General features: G+C 42.9%; 1 protein-coding gene across 4 annotated transcripts in view; it reads right to left on the bottom strand.

Moving 5' to 3' along the window:
* The window catches only part of grid2 (glutamate receptor, ionotropic, delta 2), a 377,460-nt gene that overhangs the window by 14,836 nt on the left and 349,599 nt on the right, over positions 1 to 13,025 (bottom strand). The window lies entirely within an intron of this gene.

Below are 13,025 nucleotides of genomic sequence, written 5' to 3'. Positions count from 1 at the left end.
GAGTCGAGCCGCTTCTCCTCCACATCGAGATGAGCCAGATGAGGTGGTTTGGGCATCTGATTCGGATGCCTCCTGAACGCCTCCCTGGTGAGGTGTTCCGGGCTTGTCCCACCGGGAGGAGACCCCGAGGATGACCCAGGACACGCTGGAGAGACTATGTCACCCAGCTGGCCTGGGAACGCCTCGGGATCCCCCGGGGAGAGCTGGAATAAGTCACTAGGGAGAGGGAAGTCTGGGCTTCCCTGCTAAAGCTGCTGCCCCTGCGATGGATGGATGGATTAAAAGGTAGAGTGATTTTCATTGTGTTTAAATATTTCCCGTTACTTGAATGGTTTTGCACGTTGGAGTCAATAAGAAATGAGATGCGTACGGTGCGTCAGCGACTGGATGTTGATGATCCGTCTTGCTGAGATCCCAGCTGAACACAACTGAAGTGTCGCGCCGTGTACGACGGTACCCAACTAATTTTCATGAGTGGCCGACCGCAGGTGCCTCCTGATGTTGCAGATGTAACTGCCAATACAAAGTTCCAAGTTGCCTCACATGATCTTTCACAACAAAAAACATGAAGCAAGATCCAGCTGGCCGCGTGTTGCAGTAACACCTATCACTCTATCTAATTTCATACGAACATGTGCCTATCAAGCAAAGCATGAAGATCCCCTGCCGCTGAAACGCGCGAGTGCAGTCAGTGAATTGGGAGCTCATCGTCAATGTCGTCTTAAATAGCCCCACCCTCTCCGTTATTCTCACCTGTTTTGGATTCAAGCCGCCTTATGAAATGATGACAAATGAGCCGTTTGCCACCATAACGAATGCCGAATACAACAACGTGAGAACATACTTAAATCCTGAATGGATAACCGATATAACCGACTGTGCAACTTTCATGATTCTAAAAGCCAAAGCAAACAGGAGGGGGTGGAAAACACATCAGTGACAACGCCACAGATGATTCTGTAATTGCTGTAGAGCCTCTGTTCCATTTGAGGGCAGTGTTGTTCCGTTATATCCTTTCCCTGAGCCCACAACACCATATTGGGTTGTCAAACTCATCGTGGCTAACATTAATATGTCTCGCAGCAGAGCAAGAGTACACCAGCCACAATGTCATTATGCAGCCTAGCCTTAGTCCGGCGATTGATGGCTTCGGAGAGAATGCAGCTCAGAGTTTGAAGGGCTCCCTCTGTTCGCCTTCAGCTTAGGATTTTTAGTGGGTCATTCTTGTTGGGGTGAAAGAGTATGCACGCAGACGCACACACACATACGCATTCGAGATCTCTGTTTGTTCTCGGCTAGGTGATTAGAGTGGAGGCAAGGAGAAACAACAAGGAGAAGGGCAAATTGGGAATACAAAGACATCGCTCATGCAGGCTCACCACCCAAGCATAAAATAGGCATTTCAGGCAAAATAACCCCCTTCAATACTCACAAAGAGAGCTAAACGAAGGTTCGAAGGACAATCGCAAAGTTAAAACCGACACATACAAGTACGATACGACAGATGTTGCGGATTATGCGTGGAATTTCCACGAGGACGAAAAACCCTCGTGCAATTACAATGACAGCCTGCTGACAACAATTATAGTGCATGCCCCTCGTCTTCATGAGGAAAAAAAAGAAGATGACCGGGCATCAAACAAATGAGCCCCACAGATGCGTTACATAATTAATTTCCTCCACAATAGTCGGAGAAACGAGGCCCATGTTATTGTGACGCTGCAAAAAAAATCTTTACAACCACATCACTGTCACTTCGGGATATTCTCTTCTTCTTGGGCCCATGTGAGTAAGACGTGATTTAAAATGAATGCTGGGACTGGAAATGATAGGATAACTCCTTTGACCCAACCACCTGAAGCATATTGGACAATGTTCCAACACAATTTGACCTCAAGTACCTTGTGTTAGATATCATTCCAATTAATGAAGGACTTCCGCTTTGATATAGGGCAATCCTTGAGAGTTTCACCAAGGTCAGCTAAAAAAAATGAAAAAGAAGCTCATTTTAACTTGTTTGGACAAGTCAACGGTGATGACAGCGCGGCATTTTAAGGTGACTATAAAAAAAAAGGCAGTCTTTTCACCTCTCTGCAAAAGTCAGAAAGAAGTCGCTCAAGGAAAAGACAAATGACATAAATATATCCAGGCCTTGACCCAAACTTTTTCACAAGAAAAACCCAGTTTGTCAAAGATATCAGGTACCACCGTATCGTTGTTAGAATGTATGCTGTATGTACGAGGTGTATCAGAAAAGTTCCAGGACTGGTTCCATAAATCATAAACAGCATTTCAAATTCAAATCATATGTTTTTCCCTTCAAAGTAATCCACGTGCTTCACTTTCCCAACCTTCTCTGCCACACTTTTATACTGCTTGGAAGGATTCTTCGCAGCTCCTTCATGGCCATCGTGATGTCGTCCACATGTACAAAATGTGCCTCCCTTGAACCCTTTCTAATGTTCATTCAACAAACATGCATTGAAAGAACATCGTTGGCTCACTGATGATCAATAAAGCAACTGAACAGTTTTAAGAGGCCAATGTATCAGCAGTTAAGTTTGGTAAACCCTGAGGAAAGCAAACCAAAAGAAAACTGATAACACTTCTTCAAATATGAACAACTATGATTGGAATATGAATATGAACATGAATATGGGGGGCATGACATTACTATATTGCTGCTAGCTAGTGATTTGTGAGCCATTTGAGGATAAACACATAAAGTTAATAAATGCCAATATGTTGGCAATTCAAGCGATCGCAGAAAAGGCTACAAGAACAACAACACAGAATAAACTAAAAAGGCTTAGCTGTCCTCATTGTCTTCCCTCGCCACATCTATCAACCTTTACTCAGAACTTCCTCTAGCTTTGTTGCCTGGGCGCTCCCACCCTGATTACATGGAATTGTCAACTGTCTGAATTCATCCGTACTTGTCAGATTTAGAGCGTCTCCTCTGAGTGTCATGTCTTTTCGAAATTCCGCAACGCCGCGCTAATTCGAGTATACATTACAATGCAATTTTGGTCTCAATGTCACTTCTGGTCTGATGCATTAGGGGATTAGCTTTTCCTGTCATAGATTAAATGTAATTTACAGTAAATGTCACTCGAGATCCGTGTGCATTTTTATGTTTCAATGGTCGGAGTTACGTAAACACATAAACAACGTGAGTGCATATGTGTGTGGGAATGTGTTCATGAAACAGATGCGCGTTTGTCTGAGTGTGTGTAATACATTTTCACCTTGCTTTAACATCGTTGCCTTTGACTGGGAGATCGATAATGACTTTAACTCTACCATTGGATGTTAAAAGCAAATGAGGAGAAGTTTGCCCATGTGGCATTGAGGGCAAATGTCAGCCTGATGTGTGTGTCACTTTGTGTGTTTGTGTGTGTGTGCGCGCTTCAGGTCCCTAACGCTCTCTCTGCAGTGGCGGACTGGGTGTTACCATGGCAACGATGGCAGCGGCCTTGATGGTGAGTCGATGACGCATTATTAATTGATTCGAGTGGGTGAGAGGGTGATTTGGCTTGAGAAGGGAAGGTGGTAGGTTTCAGATAAGCAAACAACGATAAATTGTGTGAGATAGGATGTCAATGTTTTTATAGTGCATCAGCTCCAATCATCATCATGGTTTGGGAAAGAGGCTATATTTAGATTGATATGTCAGGCAAATTGAGAAGCCAATTTGACTTTGTGTCAGTCAGTGTCTACAAAACGGTCTCAATCAGTTAGAATGGAACACAAAAAGGAGGCTTGACAACTAAAAATCTTCAAGGTCAAATGTCATAACCGAGATTCATACCGGGGCGAAATGGATGCTAAAAGACATCAGTGCCCTGCTTGAGGACACTTCCAGATAAGATGGGTTTCCATTACTGTTTTCCTCAAAATAAAAGCAATATTTTTCACAATTTAGATCAAGTAAAATTGCTACGGTATCACTTGCAAGGACCGCATTTTCGCGGTACTAAGCAACTCCATTCAAGCGTGTTTGGCTTCTGAGACGTAATTGCAGTTAAGTCCCATCTCATGAAATGTTCTTGCCGGACTTGCGAGAGGGGGTGGAACCGTTTAGAGGCAACCGGGTTGGGCCTGTGCAGTCTAGAATGGGTGGAATCACCCTCCGCTGCGATGCCCGCCGCGGTGCGCTGCGACCAGCTCCAGGTCGGCCTGGAAACGCTTGGGACGATAGTTGCGTGGGGGGGCCGGGGGGGTCATCGGTCCACGTTGCCCACCCCTCCCCGTGCCAATCTTGGTTCCAATGCATTTATTAATTTACTGATGCCAAATGTATGTCATCAAGCTAAGCTTAGAACCTGACCAAGAAGTTTTACATTTGTATGTTGTATATATTTTTGTACCTGAGACTAAGTTTATGCCTTGCTAGTCGACTTCGACTAGCAACAGCTGCAGTCATTTATCATGCAGATGAGTTTGATAGCCATGCATCAGGTGGCACAGTCGAGAGATCTTTCACAAGTGGCTAGACATCCTGGTAAATGCTTCCGCGAGAGGCGATGAGCCTCGGAGTGTCGCCTGGCTGCTGCACTACGACTGCAAAACATTCCCGCGGCAGCGGCATTCCCTTTTCTTGCTCACTTTCCCCCCGCGGACGCCACCTGGGCGGCAAACGCAATTCTCGGTCGGAGACAACGGACTCGGGAAGTCGCCGTGCGTTGAGAGGTGGAGGGAGAGCGATTGGAGTGGCTCGTAGGACATGATGGAAAATGGAGTGAGAAATTGAGAGGAGGTTGTGCTGAAATGGGGGTCTGGCAACAAAATCAGGCAGTGAGGGGGAAGGGGTGGCAAGAGAGACAAAAGAATGAAAGAGACAAACAGAAGACGCACGGAGAATAGAATGAGCTGAGAGGAGGGAGAAGGTGAGCTCAGTAGATGGACATGGGGAGTTTTTCTGTGAGATGAATGTATGACTGTCAGCTCCTTAAATGAGAACAACACTGGGGTGACAGCTCACTTATTGGCTAAACAACGCTGACATCATCCGCTGGCTCGATGCCGTCCGCCAGTTCTGATTCATGCAGGATTATTTCATCTTTGTACTGCATACATCATCCTGGTAAAATAAGGTCACATTTGTTTGCCGGTTTTGACTGGAAGCAGATGGGCATCAAACTTGTCTTTGAAGGGCTGAACTGCATTTTAATATCGTCGACGAAAATGACATCAGGTGCTCAGGACTCAGGTAACAACCAATCACGGCTCCTGTGACGTTTGTAAACTGAGCCGTGATTGGTCCTGACCGGATCCACAAGCACTTCCGATATCTTGGAGGTTTCAAAGTCTTCAGAGTTATGCGTTTTTCCGTTTCTATACTGTTATTGTTTCAGGCTTAGTGAGTGTCAATAACAGCCCAAACGCTAGATCAAGGAGGATTCTCCTTTGAATGAGTTTAACCATAAAATTATGATTATGGTCTTTACAGTTATGTGACCCGCATTAATCTGGGAATAAGTCAATATCACACATCCTCAATGGGCTTGTTTAATGGACTGTGGCTATTGGACTCTCTCCATCACACAGCGGCGATCCTGCTTTTCAATGCATGAGCTTTTGAAAATGGCCAGCTAACTGTCGCTTTGACGCAATGAAATCAGGAGCATTGTTCTCAAAGCCCAGAGAGAGAGAGAGAGAGAGGGAGAGGGTTTCGAGCCTCAGGCACAAATACCAAGCCATGGCGAACTTGTCTACAAAACTGTAGTCACTCAATGGTACCGTGTTCTCAAGTGAATTCCAATACCGGCTGAACCGGGACATAAACATTTCTTGCCGCTGCCTGATTACAACGGTGTTTGTCACATTTACATTGTTTCCCCAAGAGCAATTATAAACTGTGTTACCACAATATAGCAACAAAAAAAAGAAAATGAAAAAGCAAAGCACAAAACAACACATGGAACATTCAGGCGTATTTGTTGGAATGAATAAAAATAACATTGAAGCAAAAATTATGAGCTGAAAATCTGCCGAAAAGATGGGTGGCAAAATAAAAACGCCAGGTTACTCAAAATATTTGTACAAATTAATTGCTTGCACACGGTAAAAACGAGTCAAAAGCTGTGATCAAGAGTAACGACACAGGATTGTGTAATTTTGTTGATTTGTCCTGTCACACTAGCAGGTCACCATCAAGAGTGGCAAGATTAATCAGCGGCATGGACCCGATTTTTGAAAAAGGGCTCATTTTATTAAAGCCCTTTTCCTATGCTTTTGGATAAAAGCTGCGAGAACAAGGCTGGGGCGCAGCTCGACATCAATCGCCGTCAAGACACTGAGGACTGGTAGTGCATACTCAATTTCGCTTTTGATCAAACCTTCTTCCCAGTGCCAAATTCGACTCTCTCTGGTGACCATCCTTGTTGTCTGATGACATGTTGTCAAGGCGGCAAAACACATGCTGACCTAATGAACAGGGACGATTCGAGCTGACCCAGACATTTTAGACAGAGCTGAGATCAATGATGATCAAATATTAAGCAGCAATATGATGCTGATTGTTGAGTACAAGAAGCTACGACGAACACACATTGAAAGTAGAAAAAGACAGCCCGGTGCTTTTGGGGTGGATTTTGAGTAAACTGAAAGAATGGCTGCCCAGTTTCAAATGAACCCTTTCAGGGACAGCGGTTACTACAGTGGACAGCTTATCATGTTATCAGGTTACAGGTTATCATTATTAGTGAATGAAAGGGTTAAATTACTATACAGTGGAACCTCGGGTCACAGACTTACTTAGTGTCGAGACTTTGGAGAGAATCAATCAATTGCATCATCACATTTTTTTTCTCCCCGTGTGGTTTAAAGGTATGTAGCACCCAAATTAGTTTGCTTAATTCATTCTCAACACACAGTGCTTCATATGTAGCATATTCAGACTATATTTAATTTCATTGTAGTTTATCTTAACAGGAGCTGTTTTTTTTAATGTGCAGATACTTTTCAGCAGACAAGTGTGTGTGTACATATCACCAATCAATACATTTCCATAAGGCCAAACTCTCAATGACAAGGTATATGAGAACTGTCCTTTTATGTTGCACTTGCGGGTATCAGATAAGATAAATATCAGATTTTTATCAACATTTGTAAGAGGCGGGCGGTCCGGTGAGCAAGTGGTTAGCGCGTCGACCTCACAGTGCAAGGGTACTGAGTTCGATTCCAGCTCCGGCCTTCCTGTGTGGAATTTGCATGTTCTACCCGTGACTGCGTGGGTTTTCTGCGGGTACTCCGGTTTCCTCCCACATTCCAAAAACATGCATGGCAGGCTGATTGAACACTCTGACTTGTCCCTAGGTGTGAGTGTGTGCGTGGATGGTTGTTCGTCTCTGTGCGACCTGCGACCGCAGCACCTTGAACTGGCAACCGGTTCAGGGTATTGTCCCCCGCCTACTGCCCGAAGACAGCTGGGATAGGCTCCAGCACGCCCCGCGACCCATTTTTGCCGCCTACATGCCAACTGTGCCATTTGAGAGCAACAGCAAGGAAGAAAATCATAGCTGCGTCCGCTCCAGAGTAAGTCGAGCCTCTTTTCATTTGAGTTTGTTCATGAGACAATGTTTACTTCAACTTCTCTAGAGTTTATGTTGACTGTTCAGATTCATTTGAAATGTAATAGATTTCAAGTGAAAGGACAACATGTGTCGAGGAACCAATTGCATTCAACTTTAAAGGTTCCGCTTGCATAAGAAGGCATGAAAAACCGCACAGACCACCACATGGTTAGGAACGCAGAGGAAACCGTGACACAGAAAACAAGACGACCCCGACTGTGATCCCGTAGTGCTAGTTGAGGAATCGCCACGCTCCCATTTTTTTTTTCCACGCGGAAGCCGTACAAGCAGGGATGAAAGGTCTTTGTTCCCTTAAGGAATTCAACAAAAGCTCAGTAATTCCAATAAGTGTTCGGAGGATTCCTAGCGTAAGTTAAGTTTTCAATTAGGTCTCATTAAGGCAGAGTGTGTGGGCGAAGCGGAGCGGATCATCAAAGCCGGAGCAGGATAAACAACACAGTCAAGTCAAATGTTCATTAACCGTCATTAACACATTGAGAGAGTGAAGGGGGGAAACGTTGCCATCATTAATTGGGAATAATAAAGATTTAATGAAAGCACTAACTGTGTGGGCGGCGTTTGAATGATAGCTAGCCAGCGACAATGACATAAACGTTACATTATAGATGTCATACATACAAGGTCTGCACAAACTGTTTACAAGCATTCTGCCGGGACTCAAATTGCGAAATTGATTTGGACAAAAGCAGTTTTGTGCGCACATCAACGGCACCTTTTATTTAATCAGTATTGTAGCTAGTTTACAGAATAAACTCAGATGCTTATTGGGGTTTTTTTTCCCTTCAAGGTCGACAATAAAAAAACTTTCACAAGTCAGTTCATCGATAGATTTTTGTTTTCTTCTTTTTTTTCACCTGTAATTTATTTCCAACAAATTTACTGCCCAGGGCGCTGCTTGCCAGAATACAAAAAAACATTGAGAAAACAGTTTGTAAGAGCCATATAGGGCTAACTTTGTTTTCATTGGTCCCTGCAGTGCTTTAATACAATCCGAGGAGAATTTTGTGCGGGAGAAATTGTTTCAACACAACAGCGACACTCGTTTAACCTCAATTTATTGTTTGGCTAAGATATGAAAAGGGAATCAGTAAGCTGTCAAGTGAACAATGCCAAAATTAAGCTTGGGCGGTTTAAAATGACAATTGTTTGATACTTGCATCAGGTATTTTTCAAAAAGCCAGCAACATTTTCAGCAGTCATGAGGATGAGTGAGCGTCACAAAGATGCCATTTGCAGTTTTTTTTTTGTTTCCTGCACGAACCGGTGCAGGTGGTACATGCGCGGCGCATCTCAATTGAGATTCAGAGTAAAGGAAGAATAACGAAAAATACAAATGCCAATAATGCGTGAAAGAATACAGAGCCAATGACAGCAGAGAAGTAACGAAAGTTCTCTTTTGGCGATAAATTGACAAATATTGACAGCAAAAGCGGTAACAGACATTCTTTTCAACAACATTTTCTAAATACTGGCACAGCTGGTCGAACATGATTTTGGTGTATTTGACCAGGGTACAGGCAGACGAAATTCTGAGCTCTGCGGACATTCGTGGCGGATGTCACATGTACTTCATAAGTTTGTGAACAGCGGGCATCAAACCCTTTGAATCATTATAATACTTTTTTTTTTAAATCCTCCCACTGCCAACAGTAAATCTACACGGTATTTGATGAGCGTAAGTGTGTGTGTGTGTTTCTACCCTGAGAGAGGCTTTTGACTATTTTCCTTTCATTTCCTCTCAGGACCTCAAAAGGACTTGTGTGTAGCTGTCAGTTGAAATTAGCAGACTATCCCTTCACACTGGACTTTTTCCGACTCTGGCAAATCTGCAGGCTGTCTCCATCCATCAGAAAAACACACAAACATGGAAACACGCAGTCAGCCACCGCATTTGTTCCGCTGCTGCAGCAAGCACACCCAGATGGAGGCGCTTCACCTGACCTCTAGCAATGGCTTCTTCTTCACACCAAAGTGGTTGAAAATGAGCATGTTAGAGGAGGCTGTCGCTTTCTAAAGACAGTGGCATCCCCTTTCTCTCTATAGTGTCAGAGGCAATCATCCGTCCCCATCTGTAAAAATACCTTTGGGGAACGTCGGGTAATAGCTGAGCGTAAGGAAGTTAAATACGATGACAAACACACACAGGCCAAATGCGCAGTGTAATGTTTCTTTCTAGCTTTGGCAAAAAATTACTTATTACTCTGTCATCTGCCGATGTTCGGAATAATTTAGATTCATGAGGGCATCTTTTGGGCATCAGGAGCTCTCACACCAAATACATTTTGATAAGAATTAATCCTAGCAGTGACGTGCGGTGAGTTTCATGACTGGTGAGGCACCACTTCCCTGGAGTCAAAATATGAAGTCAAAAGGTTTGAAGAAGGTTTGCCTATATTTCAATTTTGACTTTATTCATTAAAACACGTCTAAGGGAAGGTAAGGTTGTTTTCAGAGCTTTTAATTATGATTCAATTGATTCCACACTGTGGAACGATGTGCTAGCAAGAAAAATAAAATGATCTTTAATCTCAGGTCAAGTTGTCTTTTTTGGAGACCTTTTTTTGAAGTAAAAATAGCTTTTGAGCTTCCCTGAGTATTTAATATGTTATGAAAGCCCCAATTATAAAATTACTTAAGTGTCTGGTGTCATTACGTCCAAATCCGAAAAGAATTTAATGAGTTACGAATTTATTGGAGCCAAACGCAGTTACCCTGGTACAGGTGAATGGAAGGGATCACCGGGGAATTCAAGATGGCGACTAAATCTGCATGTCCCAAACTAATCATTAGCTCAACAAATAAAATCAATGGGAACACGGCTACTGAACTACATTGGAAATTAATGTCATCATTTTTGTTTATTTGTTTTATATTAAAACGATTTTTTTTACTCGTCACATGCAGAAGACGTCCAGCAGAGGGAGCTAGAGAGACCCTGACTCACTTGCTGGCCCTGAACGCATGTCCCTGGATAATAGGGAAAATGATCAAAGGCAATGAACACCGTCTTTAAATACTTAACCGAAGTACTTATGTGAACACTGGGCAACATGAATATATATTTACTGCCAGAATTATTACTAATCTCAAGTGGACCCAGTAGTGATCCTTGCGCTATACCCTTCAACATATTCAAAGCGATTATTGAGATGGATCACTCACAGTCAGCACATCAATGGAGAGAAACATTTAATGGCTGGAAAGACGCGTGCTTGACAAAAATGTATTTCTTTTTCCCTTTTGTTGTTGTCCTGACGTTGTACGGTCATTCACATGCATTATATATGAAGGGAAGTGACAAGTGATGACTGACACAAACCCGAGAACTGCAGCTTTGTGTTTCAAAAGAATGTGAGTTGTCAGACGATGAATGCTTCAGGCAGATGTTGGCCTTTTATAAAAAATATGTCGCATTGTGTGTGTGTGTTTAAAATCCCATATGCACATTTGCACTCTGCATCACCCCTTCCAATATCCCCTCTTCGTTTTATACTGAAGCCAGTATGGAAGTACATTTCACAACAATATTTCTCTGCTTGATGACAAATGAACCATCTCAACATTTTTTTTTGAAATTCCAGTTCTGTGTCGGCTAATAAGTGTTGTTTAACAAATGAGCTGTTCACAGAATTGAACAAACTGCAGTGTGATTGCATTAGTGGTTTGCATGGTCAAAAAACAGTAGGATATATGGACTTCTAATTAGCAACTTGTTGATAGAAATAATGAGCAACATAATAACTCTACTTGAAAGCACTCACAAAGGAAATGTCTCTCTCAAAACATGTCAAACGTTTGCTTTACTAATCCCGCTGAAATAAACTGACGAGCCTACCGTTTTAATTGACAGTACATAGAAATTGAACAACACCACTGATGATCACAGCCTTCGACAAAGTATGTTTTCCCTGTTCTCGTCATGATCCCTTTCACACAATCATTAAAAAGAGGAAAGCTGCACGAGAAACACACAAGCGTTCCGTACGCAGGCCAGCAAGAAAAACTTGGGATTTATACGACTGCAGCTGCAATGCGGGCAGCGAGGCATCCGAGCTCCTACAAGGAAACAATCAGGGCACAGCTCATAACTGGACCGACAAAAACAAAATGAGGTCGGTCGTGAGGCGATTGGTGTTGCTAATTATTTGTAATTCACTGTGTGCATGATGAGATTTTCTCAAGTGAGTGTGCAAAATAATCACTAAAAGTTTACTTTTTTTTTTTTTAAGAAGGTGGTATGTGCTTTGTAAATATGCATGAAAATATCTTTTGAAAGGTGCGCAAACATAACACTCAGCAGGGCCCGGCCAATGTGGCGCCCCGAGGCAAGATTTTATATGCCGCCGCCCCCTCACGCCGATTTACATACGCTTAAATCAACAAGGTTATCTTGTTTAGTAGGTTACATGTTCAAGCAGTAGCCTTTAAAACAGAACCCAGCAAAGTAATACCAGGCCCTTGACACCCCACCACACCCGTGATGCAAGTCTATTGTTGATGCAGCCACATTCCAGTCAGGAAGGAGGGACTCTGAATGTCTTCATGACAGGACCTTCATCATACAAGAGATATTTGGTCCTGCTTTGACTTTATAGAGTTGAATTATTAGATTTTAAGGCGAGTTGGCTGTCATGCTTTGGCACACTTGGTAGAGGGAAAACTTTTGTCTGTTTTGTTTTAGAATTCAATGTCGTCTTGAGACTTGGGTCTCAACATTACAGACAAACCGGCATGTTTGACTAAAACGATATCGCGAAGTGAAACTGGCAGGCTTAAAAAAAATGTATATCTGACATAATTGACTTATTGTCGCCTTTAATGCGGTCCCTGTCTAGTGCTGATGTATGTGGAGTTATTTACTTGCAATTTGGACCCCTGCACGAGGATGTTTCTTGTGCTCATGAATGTAAACACAGCCCATATCTGTCAAAATCGGATGGAAACATTCAAAATAAGGACACGGGCATGGAATCATATTTAGGCACCTGCACTTGCAGTGTAAATCCAGCCGTATGCTTTGTGTCGATATGCGTCTCTTGAAAGATTGTCTGATGATGTGTGAATCGCAGTGAAGGAAGGATTGATGCTAATGCTAAGTAACATAGCTTCTCACAGGCTGAAAGAGTGCAATCTGCCTCCTGAAAGATATACAGAACGCACAATTTATTCTGCTTTTAGTTGCCGGCTGGCTTAAGGAGCCGATTTTCAAGCATCGCCGAAGGCAGAATTTTATCAGAGTGGACATTTTCTATTTTGTCAAAGTGAATTTAAAAGTGCTGATGGAAAACCTGTTTGACCTTTAGACAAGGAGAGAATAAATATGAGGAGTCATCTCGGTAAAGTTATTCTTTTTTTTTTTTTATGAAAAAGTGAGCAGCGGGAGCGGGGCGCCTGCAGTTGTGATGTAGAATTACACCAATTTGCATG

The sequence above is a fragment of the Hippocampus guttulatus genome, chromosome 5 (genome assembly GCF_054856545.1).
Source record: "Hippocampus guttulatus isolate MCC_2025c chromosome 5, RoL_Hgut_1.0, whole genome shotgun sequence".
Taxonomy (NCBI): domain Eukaryota; kingdom Metazoa; phylum Chordata; class Actinopteri; order Syngnathiformes; family Syngnathidae; genus Hippocampus; species Hippocampus guttulatus.
Note: the sequence above shows the minus strand (reverse complement) of the source record. Positions and strands in the feature narration are given on the sequence as shown.